This window comes from Oncorhynchus masou, chromosome 7 (assembly GCF_036934945.1).
Source record: "Oncorhynchus masou masou isolate Uvic2021 chromosome 7, UVic_Omas_1.1, whole genome shotgun sequence".
NCBI classification, from domain to species: domain Eukaryota; kingdom Metazoa; phylum Chordata; class Actinopteri; order Salmoniformes; family Salmonidae; genus Oncorhynchus; species Oncorhynchus masou.
In genome coordinates, this window is record NC_088218.1 from 618,061 (window position 1) to 631,799 (window position 13,739).

At 44.7% G+C, this 13,739-nt stretch overlaps 1 protein-coding gene and 1 pseudogene across 1 annotated transcript in view; both read left to right on the plus strand.

The window, feature by feature from the left end:
- Positions 1-13,739, plus strand: part of LOC135543113 (GPALPP motifs-containing protein 1-like) — a 146,747-nt gene that overhangs the window by 38,058 nt on the left and 94,950 nt on the right. The gene's annotated exons all lie outside the window — the stretch shown is intronic.
- LOC135543102 (RNA-binding protein 26-like) overlaps positions 2,347-13,739 on the plus strand; it is a 41,972-nt pseudogene continuing 30,579 nt past the window's right edge.

Sequence of the window (13,739 nt, forward strand, 5' to 3'; positions counted from 1 at the left end):
TGCCAATGCAGCCATGTGATCACCGGGTTTCCCCCTTCTTTTACTTCATATAAAGAAAGGGTCCGTTTTTAACCCCCCCCCCGGGGAGCCAAATAAACAATCTGTATGGCTGAGAGGGACGAGGCAAAGGGAATAGCAAGTCAGTCTGACAACACAGCAGACTGGCAAACATACAGTCAATGGAGAAATAATGTAACTAAACTAAAAAGAACAAAGAGAAGAAGAAACTATACTATGAAACAAAGATAAATGATATGAACGATGATAGTAAAATGCTCTGGAGTACTTTAAATTAAATTCAGAAATTAAATTCATTTCGGTAGATGGCTTGTTCATTGAGGTCGATGGCTTGTTCATTGAGGTCGATGGCTTGTTCATTGAGGTAGATGGCTTGTTCATTGAGGTCGATGGCTTGTTCATGGAGGTAGATGGCTTGTTCATTGAGGTAGATGGCTTGTTCATTGAGGTAGATGGCTTGTTCATTGAGGTCAATGGCTTGTTCATTGAGGTCGATGGCTTGTTCATTGAGGTAGATGGCTTGTTCATTGAGGTCGATGGCTTGTTCATGGAGGTAGATGGCTTGTTCATTGAGGTAGATGGCTTGTTCATTGAGGTAGATGGCTTGTTCATTGAGGTCGATGGCTTGTTCATTGAGGTCGATGGCTTGTTCATTGAGGTCGATGGCTTGTTCATTGAGGTCGATGGCTTGTTCATTGAGGTAGATGGCTTGTTCATTGAGGTAGATGGCTTGTTCATTGAGGTAGATGGCTTGTTCATTGAGGTCGATGGCTTGTTCATTGAGGTAGATGGCTTGTTCATTGAGGTAGATGGCTTGTTCATTGAGGTAGATGGCTTGTTCATTGAGGTCGATGGCTTGTTCATTGAGGTCGATGGCTTGTTCATTGAGGTAGATGGCTTGTTCATTGAGGTCGATGGCTTGTTCATTGAGGTCGATGGCTTGTTCATTGAGGTCGATGGCTTGTTCATTGAGGTAGATGGCTTGTTCATTGAGGTCGATGGCTTGTTCATTGAGGTCGATGGCTTGTTCATTGAGGTATATCGCTGACGACTCAAATAAATAACTGACAACCTTAACATAGAGCTCCAGTCAGTTTCAGAACGGGTAACTCGCCTGTATAATTTTTGTTAAACTATAAGCATAATTTTTGGGGACAAATCCCTGGTTCAACACTAAACCTCGTTTAGATCTATTATAGAATAATGTGGCTATTGAGCAAGTTGAGGAGACTAAACTGCTGGGTGTTACCGTAGATAACAAGCTGTCCTGGCCAAAACATATAGACTCAATGGTTGGTAAAATGGAAAGAGGTCTGTCCATGTTAGGCCGTTGCTCTGTCTTCTTGACATCTCATTCCACCAGACAGGTCCTACAGGCCCTAGTTTTGTCACACCTGGACATAGGTCAATTGCAGTTGGTCCGGAACAAAGCAGCACGTATCACACTTAGATGTACAGATGTACATGGAAGGCAAGTGTCAGTAACAGGCATGTCAGTCTCTCCTCCGGTACAACACAAGACATGCAACCAGAGGGTCTCTTCCCAGTCCCCAGGTCCAGAACAGAGGCTGGGAAACACACAGTATTAAATAGAGCCATGACTACATGGAACTCTCTGCCACTCCAAGTAACTCAACAAGCAATTACAACCAGTTAAAAAACAAACATAAAATAACACCTTACTGCACAAAGGTGACTGTGAAGAGACACCGCCATTTTGTATATATTGTATTGTAATTTGCACTGTACTATGTATAAGACCTAGATATTGTGTGTATATACTGATATGGAGGCTGTGTGTGACATTTTAAATGTATGTATTTCAGTCCTTGACTAATAATGTTATGTACTATATATTATGTCATGTTTCGTGTGGACCCCAGGAGGTGTAGCTTTTGCAGCGGCTATTTGGGGATCCTAATAAATACCAAATACGCCAAGATTCAACGTGACATATCAATTCTCGCGATATCTGCCAGCGAGAGTTCCCCGGAAGTAAATATTCTCCATTTATTTGCAATGAGGGAAGGCCTGCACTGCCTGAACATTCAAACTAGTTGAGGGAATAGGTTACAGTGAACAAATTGTCTTCCCCCCTCCTCTTTGTATTTGCAAGAATTTAGAAAGCAAAAAACACACTCAAGACAATCTAGTCGTTGGTCTTTTTCAGTGTTGAATAGCCATGCAGGTTTAATAAGAGAGAAGGCGGTAACTAACAGCTAATGTTAGCTTGATGACTTCTTGCCTTTGGACATACAGTATTTTGTCATTAAGAAACATTACCGAGGGATTATTAACCCTGGCTACCGAGTGGAAGAGAAGTTAACCAGTGTCTGAAAAAATGATTATTGAAAACCTAGATTCATTGAAAACGTGGCTTTTTAAAACCCTCGAACCAATGTAAGTAGCTAACTTAGATGGCTAACGTTTAGCAACATTAGCTTGCCAGCATCAAGATGCAACAACATGACTGAAGACAAGGCTAGTATCATTTGGATGCTAACTTGACGAGCTAGTTTAATGTTTATATCATGTGGCTAGTTATTTCAAAACAAAATAGCAGTTTTTATAGTTGAGAAATTGTCTGTTATCTTGTAATCGATTGGTCTTCTTGGTATGGTAAGGATATATATATATTCTAGCTAATTTGTTGTTGTTGTTGTATAGCTAGAGTTAGCATGGCTAACGGTGTGTTTGTGTTGACACTTTCCCTGTTCTAGTTGTGATGCAGATCCATCTGCCCTCGCTAAATACGTCGTTGCCTTGGTGAAGAAAGACAAAAGCGAGACGGAACTCAAAGCCCTGTGTGTCGACCAGTTGGACGTATTTCTACAGAAAGGTAACGATACTTATTAAAACACATGTTTATAGTTGTGACGACAAGTGGTGGTGACGTTTGTCGTCATCTGCCTCAAAAGTCAAGAAAATCAGAGGTGCTTTTTGACTGACTGACTGAATCCTATTCTCTGTTTATAGTGGGTTACTTTGGTCTAAAGTAGTGCACTATATATAGGGTTCTATAGGGCTCTGGTCTAAAGTAGTGCATTATATAGGGAAGAGGGTTCTATAGGGCCCTGGTCTAAAGTAGTGCACTATATAGGGTTCTATAGGGCCCTGGTCTAAAGTAGTGCACTATATAGGGAATAGGGTTCTATAGGGCCCTGGTCTAAAGTAGTGCATTATATAGGGAAGAGGGTTCTATAGGGCCCTGGTCTAAAGTAGTGCACTATATAGGGAATATGGTTCTATAGGGCCCTGGTCTAAAGTAGTGCATTATATAGGGAAGAGGGTTCTATAGGCCCTGGTCTAAAGTAGTGCACTATATAGGGTTCTATAGGGCCCTGGTCTAAAGTAGTGCATTATATAGGGAAGAGGGTTCTATAGGGCCCTGGTCTAAAGTAGTGCACTATATAGGGAAGAGGGTTCTATAGGGCCCTGGTCTAAAGTAGTGCACTAAATTGGTAATAGTGTTCCATTTGGAACTATACACAGTGACTGATACTCATTAGTTACCTAATGTGCAATGTGTCGTTGTCAGCCCCACTATTCATGCCCTTGTCCTCTTCCCCTCATCAACCACCCCTCGTACCCTATTCCCGTGTTCTCCCAGAGACGCAGACCTTTGTCGATAGACTCTTTGAAGCCGTCAACTCCAAAAGCTACCTACCTCAGCAGGACCATCAGCCAGGTTCCGCGGGCAAAGCGGAGGGACACCTGACCAGGACGGACAAAGACGACCAGAGGAAAGATGAGGTGACTGGTTGAGTCATGTTTAAAAGGCACCAACCACTTAAAGGGAATGTTTACTTTAACAGTGATGCAACAGGAAACAGCTGTGGTAGAGTTTAGTGCCTCCGCAGAATTGGCATGGAAGGTTACACACCACAGTCTGACAGTAGAGATCTATTGTCCAATAGTATCTTTTGTAATCAGGAAGTGGGATATTTGTAAACAGAATGAGATCAATGTAGTTCATCTAGTGCTACTTTCAGGATCTTAGTTCAAACTTGTGTTTTCCAGCCAAGTCGTGAGGAGGACCGGGACAAGAAATTCTCCAGGAGAGTGAACTACAGCCCCCCGTCCAGCTCCCGCTACAGTAGAGACAGCAGGTCAGTGTGAACTACAGCAGGTCAGTGTGAACTACAGCAGGTCAGTGTGAACTACAGTAGAGACAGCAGGTCAGTGTGAACTACAGCAGGTCAGTGTGAACTACAGTAGAGACAGCAGGTCAGTGTGAACTACAGCAGGTCAGTGTGAACTACAGTAGAGACAGCAGGTCAGTGTGAACTACAGTAGAGACAGCAGGTCAGTGTGAACTACAGTAGAGACAGCAGGTCAGTGTGAACTACAGTAGAGACAGCAGGTCAGTGTGAACTACAGTAGAGACAGCAGGTCAGTGTGAACTACAGTAGAGACAGCAGGTCAGTGTGAACTACAGTAGAGACAGCAGGTCAGTGTGAACTACAGTAGAGACAGCAGGTCAGTGTGAACTACAGTAGAGACAGCAGGTCAGTGTGAACTACAGTAGAGACAGCAGGTCAGTGTGAACTACAGTAGAGACAGCAGGTCAGTGTGAACTACAGTAGAGACAGCAGGTCAGTGTGAACTACAGTAGAGACAGCAGGTCAGTGTGAACTACAGTAGAGACAGCAGGTCAGTGTGAACTACAGTAGAGACAGCAGGTCATTGTGAACTACTACAGTAGAGACAGCAGGTCAGTGTGAACTACAGTAGAGACAGCAGGTCAGTGTGAACTACAGTAGACAGCAGGTCAGTGTGAACTACAGTAGACAGCAGGTCAGTGTGAACTACAGTAGACAGCAGGTCAGTGTGAACTACAGTAGACAGCAGGTCAGTGTGAACTACAGTAGACAGCAGGTCAGTGTGAACTACAGTAGACAGCAGGTCAGTGTGAACTACAGTAGACAGCAGGTCAGTGTGAACTACAGTAGAGACAGCAGGTCAGTGTGAACTACAGTAGAGACAGCAGGTCAGTGTGAACTACAGTAGAGACAGCAGGTCAGTGTGAACTACAGTAGAGACAGCAGGTCAGTGTGAACTACAGTAGAGACAGCAGGTCAGTGTGAACTACAGTAGAGACAGCAGGTCAGTGTGAACTACAGTAGAGACAGCAGGTCAGTGTGAACTACAGTAGAGACAGCAGGTCAGTGTGAACTACAGTAGAGACAGCAGGTCAGTGTGAACTACAGTAGAGACAGCAGGTCAGTGTGAACTACAGTAGAGACAGCGGGTCAGTGTGAACTACAGTAGAGACAGCGGGTCAGTGTGAACTACAGTAGAGACAGCGGGTCAGTGTGAACTACAGTAGACAGCGGGTCAGTGTGAACTACAGTAGACAGCAGGTCAGTGTGAACTACAGTAGAGACAGTAGGTCAGTGTGAACTACAGCCCCCAATTGACAACAAGTGAGGGACATAGTTCCCTTTTAAATTACTCTACTGGACCTGGTCAATAGTAGTACACTATATAGTGTATAGGGTGCTATTTGAGACTGAGCCATAAATGCTCCTGTCTCTGTTCAATGGGATGTTTGCTAAATAACTTTATTCTGCCCTTCTTTCCTTTCTCTCTCTCTCTCTCTCTCTCTCTCTCTCTCTCTCTCTCTCTCTCTCTCTCTCTCTCTCTCTCTCTCTCCTCTTTCCCCCTCCCTCTCTCTCTCTCTCCTCTTTCCCCCTCCTCTCTCTCTCTCTCCTCTTTCCCCCCCTCCTCTCTCTCCTCTTTCCCCCTCCTCTCTCTCTCTCCTCTTTCCCCCTCCTCTCTCTCTCTCCCTCCTCTTTCCCCCTCCTCTCTCTCTCTCTCCCTCCTCTTTCCCCCTCTCTCTCTCTCTCTCTTCCTCCTCTTTCCCCCTCTCTCTCTCTCTTCCTCCTCTTTTCCCCCTCCTCTCTCTCTTCCTCCTCTTTTCCCCCTCCTCTCTCTCTTCCTCTTTCCTCCTCTCTCCCTTCCCTCTCTTCCCCCCCCCCTCTCTTCCTCCTCTTTCCCCCCTCCTCTCTCTCTGTCGTTTGTCAGACGAGGGGATGACCGTAAAAGGGACGACCGTACCAGGAAACGGAACGATTACGACCGCATCCCGCCGCGACGGGACTCGTACCGGGACCGTTACAACCGGAGGAGGGGCCGTAGCTACAGCCGCAGTAGGAGCAGGAGCAAGGAGCGGGCCAGGGACCGGGAGAGAGACCGGGACCGCAGTAGCAGGAGTCACAGCAGGAGTCCCTCCAAGAGCAGAGGTGAGAGGGAGACAGACAGAAGACTATGATTGGTTGATTCATTTTGAAAGTCAGTATGTCTGGCTGTTAGACTAGTGTTGGGTTGGAACAAAAGCATGCACAATCCAACAGCTCTACACCTGCTCTAGATATCATATCTAGATATCATCAACTGTTTCCTGCTTCCTGCCCTTATCCTTCTGATCACAGAGCGGGATGCTGGGAGGTCAAAGTACGAGCCCGATCGAGGAGACCGGGGACGGAGGTTGGAGCTGGTGAAGGCCTCCCTGCCGATCCCCACGGCAACCGCCACGTTCCCGTGCCGACCCTCAGCAGCACCATCACGGTGATCGCCCCTCAAGGTAACCACAGCAACAGCATCGCCTCGGTGACGGACAGCTGGTCGGACTTCCACCCGGATCAGTCACTGGACCGTCCCCTTCCGCCACAGAGGAAACGTTGCCGTGACTACGACGGTAAGCAGGAAGGAAGTTGACATGCCTGAGATGTGTTTTTTTTTTTTTTTACCCTGAGACTTGTCTTTTAGTGGCCCGGCATCAGTATGACCGAGAAGGAGAATGTTTGGAGTGATTTATTTTTATTTTTCTGTCTGTTGTTCCTGGAAAAGGCCGTTTGTATCAAACTGTCCTCTCGCTGTGCTTCTTCACAATGGGTTGTTCTGTATGTGTGGAGACATAATGGTATCTAACTGTCCTCTAGCTGTTACTAAACTGTATTGTGTTGTCTTCCTGAGAAAGCCTTCTGTATCTAACTGTCCTCTAGCTGTTACTATACTGTATTGTGTTGTCTTCCAGAGAAAGGCTTCTAACTGTCCTCTAGCTGTTACTATACTATATTGTGTTGTCTTCCTGAGAAAGCCTTCTGTATCTAACTGTCCTCTAGCTGTGTTGTCTTCCAGAGAAAGGCCTTCTGTATCTAACTGTCCTCTAGCTGTTACTATACTGTATTGTGTTGTCTTCCTGAGAAAGGCCTTCTGTATCTAACTGTCCTCTAGCTGTTACTAAACTGTATTGTGTTGTCTTCCAGAGAAATCATTCTGTATCTAACTGTCCTCTAGCTGTGTTACTAAACTGTATTGTGTTGTCTTCCAGAGAAAGGCTTCTAACTGTCCTCTAGCTGTGTTACTATACCGTATTGTGTTGTCTTCCAGAGAAAGGCTTCTAACTGTCCTCTAGCTGTTACTAAACCGTATTGTGTTGTCTTCCAGAGAAAGGCCTTCTGTATCTAACTGTCCTCTAGCTGTTGTCTTCCAGAGAAAGGCTTCTAACTGTCCTCTAGCTGTTACTAAACCGTATTGTGTTGTCTTCCAGAGAAAGGCTTCTGTATCTGTGTCCTCTAGCTGTTACTAAACCGTATTGTGTTGTCTTCCAGAGAAAGGCCTTCTGTATCTAACTGTCCTCTAGCTGTTACTAAACCGTATTGTGTTGTCTTCCAGAGAAAGGCTTCTGTATCTAACTGTCCTCTAGCTGTTACTAAACCGTATTGTGTTGTCTTCCAGAGAAAAGCCTTCTGTATCTCTGTCCTCTAGCTGTTACTAAACCGTATTGTGTTGTCTTACAGAGAAAGGCCTTCTGTATCTAACTGTCCTCTAGCTGTTACTAAACTGTATTGTGTTGTCTTCCAGAGAAAGCCTTCTGTATCTAACTGTCCTCTAGCTATTACTAAACCGTATTGTGTTGTCTTCCAGAGAAAGGCTTCTAACTGTCCTCTAGCTGTTACTAAACCGTATTGTGTTGTCTTCCAGAGAAAGGCTTCTAACTGTCCTCTAGCTGTTACTATACCGTATTGTGTTGTCTTCCAGAGAAAGGCTTCTAACTGTCCTCTAGCTGTTACTAAACCGTATTGTGTTGTCTTCCAGAGAAAGGCTTCTGTATCTGTCCTCTAGCTGTTACTAAACCGTATTGTGTTGTCTTCCAGAGAAAGGCTTCTGTATCTAACTGTCCTCTAGCTGTTACTATACCGTATTGTGTTGTCTTCCAGAGAAAGGCTTCTGTATCTAACTGTCCTCTAGCTGTTACTATACCGTATTGTGTTGTCTTCCAGAGAAAGGCTTCTAACTGTCCTCTAGCTGTTACTAAACCGTATTGTGTTGTCTTCCAGAGAAAGGCTTCTGTATCTAACTGTCCTCTAGCTGTTACTAAACCGTATTGTGTTGTCTTCCAGAGAAAGGCTTCTAACTGTCCTCTAGCTGTTACTAAACCGTATTGTGTTGTCTTCCAGAGAAAGGCTTCTGTATCTGTGTCCTCTAGCTGTTACTAAACCGTATTGTGTTGTCTTCCAGAGAAAGGCTTCTAACTGTCCTCTAGCTGTTACTAAACCGTATTGTGTTGTCTTCCAGAGAAAGGCTTCTAACTGTCCTCTAGCTGTTACTAAACCGTATTGTGTTGTCTTCCAGAGAAAGGCTTCTGTATCTGTGTCCTCTAGCTGTTACTAAACTGTATTGTGTTGTCTTCCAGAGAAAGGCTTCTAACTGTCCTCTAGCTGTTACTAAACCGTATTGTGTTGTCTTCCAGAGAAAGGCCTTCTGTATCTAACTGTCCTCTAGCTGTTACTAAACCGTATTGTGTTGTCTTCCAGAGAAAGGCCTTCTGTATCTAACTGTCCTCTAGCTGTTACTAAACCGTATTGTGTTGTCTTCCAGAGAAAGGCTTCTAACTGTCCTCTAGCTGTTACTAAACCGTATTGTGTTGTCTTCCAGAGAAAGGCTTCTGTATCTAACTGTCCTCTAGCTGTTACTAAACCGTATTGTGTTGTCTTCCAGAGAAAGGCTTCTAACTGTCCTCTAGCTGTTACTAAACCGTATTGTGTTGTCTTCCAGAGAAAGGCTTCTAACTGTCCTCTAGCTGTTACTAAACCGTATTGTGTTGTCTTCCAGAGAAAGGCTTCTAACTGTCCTCTAGCTGTTACTAAACCGTATTGTGTTGTCTTCCAGAGAAAGGCTTCTGTATCTGTGTCCTCTAGCTGTTACTAAACCGTATTGTGTTGTCTTCCACAGAAAAGCCTTCTGTATCTCTGTCCTCTAGCTGTTACTAAACCGTATTGTGTTGTCTTCCAGAGAAAGGCCTTCTGTATCTAACTGTCCTCTAGCTGTTACTAAACTGTATTGTGTTGTCTTCCAGAGAAAGCCTTCTGTATCTAACTGTCCTCTAGCTGTTACTAAACCGTATTGTGTTGTCTTCCAGAGAAAGGCTTCTAACTGTCCTCTAGCTGTTACTAAACCGTATTGTGTTGTCTTCCAGAGAAAGGCTTCTAACTGTCCTCTAGCTGTTACTATACCGTATTGTGTTGTCTTCCAGAGAAAGGCTTCTAACTGTCCTCTAGCTGTTACTAAACCGTATTGTGTTGTCTTCCAGAGAAAGGCCTTCTGTATCTGTGTCCTCTAGCTGTTACTAAACCGTATTGTGTTGTCTTCCAGAGAAAGGCTTCTGTATCTGTCCTCTAGCTGTTACTAAACCGTATTGTGTTGTCTTCCAGAGAAAGGCTTCTAACTGTCCTCTAGCTGTTACTAAACCGTATTGTGTTGTCTTCCAGAGAAAGGCTTCTGTATCTGTCCTCTAGCTGTTACTAAACCGTATTGTGTTGTCTTCCAGAGAAAGGCTTCTGTATCTAACAGTCCTCTAGCTGTTACTAAACCGTATTGTGTTGTCTTCCAGAGAAAGGCTTCTAACTGTCCTCTAGCTGTTACTAAACCGTATTGTGTTGTCTTCCAGAGAAAGGCTTCTAACTGTCCTCTAGCTGTTACTAAACCGTATTGTGTTGTCTTCCAGAGAAAGGCTTCTGTATCTGTGTCCTCTAGCTGTTACTAAATCGTATTGTGTTGTCTTCCAGAGAAAGGCTTCTAACTGTCCTCTAGCTGTTACTAAACCGTATTGTGTTGTCTTCCAGAGAAAGGCTTCTAACTGTCCTCTAGCTGTTACTAAACCGTATTGTGTTGTCTTCCAGAGAAAGGCTTCTAACTGTCCTCTAGCTGTTACTAAACCGTATTGTGTTGTCTTCCAGAGAAAGGCTTCTGTATCTGTGTCCTCTAGCTGTTACTAAACCGTATTGTGTTGTCTTCCAGAGAAAGGCTTCTAACTGTCCTCTAGCTGTTACTAAACCGTATTGTGTTGTCTTCCAGAGAAAGGCTTCTAACTGTCCTCTAGCTGTTACTAAACCGTATTGTGTTGTCTTCCAGAGAAAGGCTTCTAACTGTCCTCTAGCTGTTACTAAACCGTATTGTGTTGTCTTCCAGAGAAAGGCTTCTAACTGTCCTCTAGCTGTTACTAAACCGTATTGTGTTGTCTTCCAGAGAAAGGCCTTCTGTATCTGTGTCCTCTAGCTGTTACTAAACCGTATTGTGTTGTCTTCCAGAGAAAGGCTTCTGTATCTGTGTCCTCTAGCTGTTACTAAACCGTATTGTGTTGTCTTCCAGAGAAAGGCTTCTAACTGTCCTCTAGCTGTTACTAAACCGTATTGTGTTGTCTTCCAGAGAAAGGCTTCTAACTGTCCTCTAGCTGTTACTAAACCGTATTGTGTTGTCTTCCAGAGAAAGGCCTTCTGTATCTGTGTCCTCTAGCTGTTACTAAACCGTATTGTGTTGTCTTCCAGAGAAAGGCTTCTGTATCTGTGTCCTCTAGCTGTTACTAAACCGTATTGTGTTGTCTTCCAGAGAAAGGCTTCTAACTGTCCTCTAGCTGTTACTAAACCGTATTGTGTTGTCTTCCAGAGAAAGGCTTCTGTATCTGTCCTCTAGCTGTTACTAAACCGTATTGTGTTGTCTTCCAGAGAAAGGCTTCTAACTGTCCTCTAGCTGTTACTAAACTGTATTGTGTTGTCTTCCAGAGAAAGGCTTCTGTATCTGTCCTCTAGCTGTTACTAAACCGTATTGTGTTGTCTTCCAGAGAAAGGCTTCTGTATCTAACTGTCCTCTAGCTGTTACTAAACCGTATTGTGTTGTCTTCCAGAGAAAGGCTTCTGTCCTCTAGCTGTTACTATACCGTATTGTGTTGTCTTCCAGAGAAAGGCTTCTGTATCTAACTGTCCTCTAGCTGTTACTATACCGTATTGTGTTGTCTTCCAGAGAAAGGCTTCTGTATCTAACTGTCCTCTAGCTGTTACTATACCGTATTGTGTTGTCTTCCAGAGAAAGGCTTCTAACTGTCCTCTAGCTGTTACTAAACCGTATTGTGTTGTCTTCCAGAGAAAGGCTTCTGTATCTAACTGTCCTCTAGCTGTTACTATACCGTATTGTGTTGTCTTCCAGAGAAAGGCTTCTAACTGTCCTCTAGCTGTTACTAAACCGTATTGTGTTGTCTTCCAGAGAAAGGCTTCTGTATCTAACTGTCCTCTAGCTGTTACTAAACCGTATTGTGTTGTCTTCCAGAGAAAGGCTTCTAACTGTCCTCTAGCTGTTACTAAACCGTATTGTGTTGTCTTCCAGAGAAAGGCTTCTGTATCTGTGTCCTCTAGCTGTTACTAAACCGTATTGTGTTGTCTTCCAGAGAAAGGCTTCTAACTGTCCTCTAGCTGTTACTAAACCGTATTGTGTTGTCTTCCAGAGAAAGGCTTCTGTATCTGTGTCCTCTAGCTGTTACTAAACCGTATTGTGTTGTCTTCCAGAGAAAGGCTTCTAACTGTCCTCTAGCTGTTACTAAACCGTATTGTGTTGTCTTCCAGAGAAAGGCTTCTAACTGTCCTCTAGCTGTTACTAAACCGTATTGTGTTGTCTTCCAGAGAAAGGCTTCTAACTGTCCTCTAGCTGTTACTAAACCGTATTGTGTTGTCTTCCAGAGAAAGGCTTCTAACTGTCCTCTAGCTGTTACTATACCGTATTGTGTTGTCTTCCAGAGAAAGGCTTCTAACTGTCCTCTAGCTGTTACTAAACCGTATTGTGTTGTCTTCCAGAGAAAGGCCTTCTGTATCTGTGTCCTCTAGCTGTTACTAAACCGTATTGTGTTGTCTTCCAGAGAAAGGCTTCTGTATCTGTGTCCTCTAGCTGTTACTAAACCGTATTGTGTTGTCTTCCAGAGAAAGGCTTCTAACTGTCCTCTAGCTGTTACTAAACCGTATTGTGTTGTCTTCCAGAGAAAGGCTTCTAACTGTCCTCTAGCTGTTACTAAACCGTATTGTGTTGTCTTCCAGAGAAAGGCCTTCTGTATCTGTGTCCTCTAGCTGTTACTAAACCGTATTGTGTTGTCTTCCAGAGAAAGGCTTCTAACTGTCCTCTAGCTGTTACTAAACCGTATTGTGTTGTCTTCCAGAGAAAGGCTTCTGCATGCGTGGGGACATTTGCCCGTTCGACCACGGTATCGATCCAGTGGTGGTGGAGGACGTTAATCTACCTAACATGTTCCAAGCCCCTCCCCCTATCCCGGGGGTCGCCCAGCCCCCTCCCGGGCTACCGCCCCCGCCAGGACCTCCCCCTCTCATGACCCCACCTCCCGTCAACCTCCGTCCCCCTGTGCCCCTGGCAGGCAGCCTGCCGCCCGGCCTGCCGCCCAGCCTGCCGCCAGGTAGGAATTGAGCAGATCCGTCTGTCATAACGAGTCCGTGGCTCGAGTCGCATGTGTTGTCATTCCAAATGGAACCCTCTTCCCTATAGGGCGAGCTTCTTTCGAACCATAGCCAATCGGGCATTCGCCTTTGTAAAGATCTCCACAGAGACTCTAATTCATGATGTCAGACTTGCATCGTTCTAGAATGTTGTGTTAATGGCGGCCATCTTGGTCAGGAAACATTCTAGTGTTTTATTTCGATCTGTGCTCCCCGCCCCCAGGTCCCCCTCACCAGGCATCAGGGATGGAGGCCCCTCCTTGCTCCATCGCCAACTCTGTTCCTACTATTGTAACCACAGGGACACGACCCTCCATCCCCCAGCCCCCGGCTCCTCTCTTCTCAACAGGTAGGGATGAGGCGGAGCTGTGTGTGTGTGTGTGAGAGCTGTGTGTGTGTGTGTGAGAGCTGTGTGTGTGTGTGTGAGAGCTGTGTGTGTGTGTGTGAGAGCTGTGTGTGTGAGAGCTGTGTGTGTGTGTGAGAGCTGTTTGTGTGAGTTGAAAACCAAGAGGGTTGTCTTAAGTGTCAAATCCTTGGTGCAATCTCCTGCCGTTGTGCCCGTGAGCAAAGCATTTAGTCCTCTTAACAGCTGTACAATGTGACCTTCGTTAAGTCTGTGTTGTGGTCTCTGTTGTTGTTATTGTCTTCATTCAGTCTGTGTTGTTGTTGTTGTCTTCATTCAGTCTCTGTTGTTGTTATTGTCTTCATTCAGTCTGTGTTGTGGTCTCTGTTGTTGTTATTGTCTTCATTCAGTCTGTGTTGTGGTCTCTGTTGTTGTTGTTGTCTTCATTCAGTCTGTGTTGTGGTCTCTGTTGTTGTTGTCTTCATTCAGTCTGTGTTGTGGTCTCTGTTGTTGTTATTGTCTTCATTCAGTCTCTGTTGTTGTTATTGTCTTCATTCAGTCTGTGTTGTTGTTATTGTCTTCATTCAGTCTGTTGTTGTTAT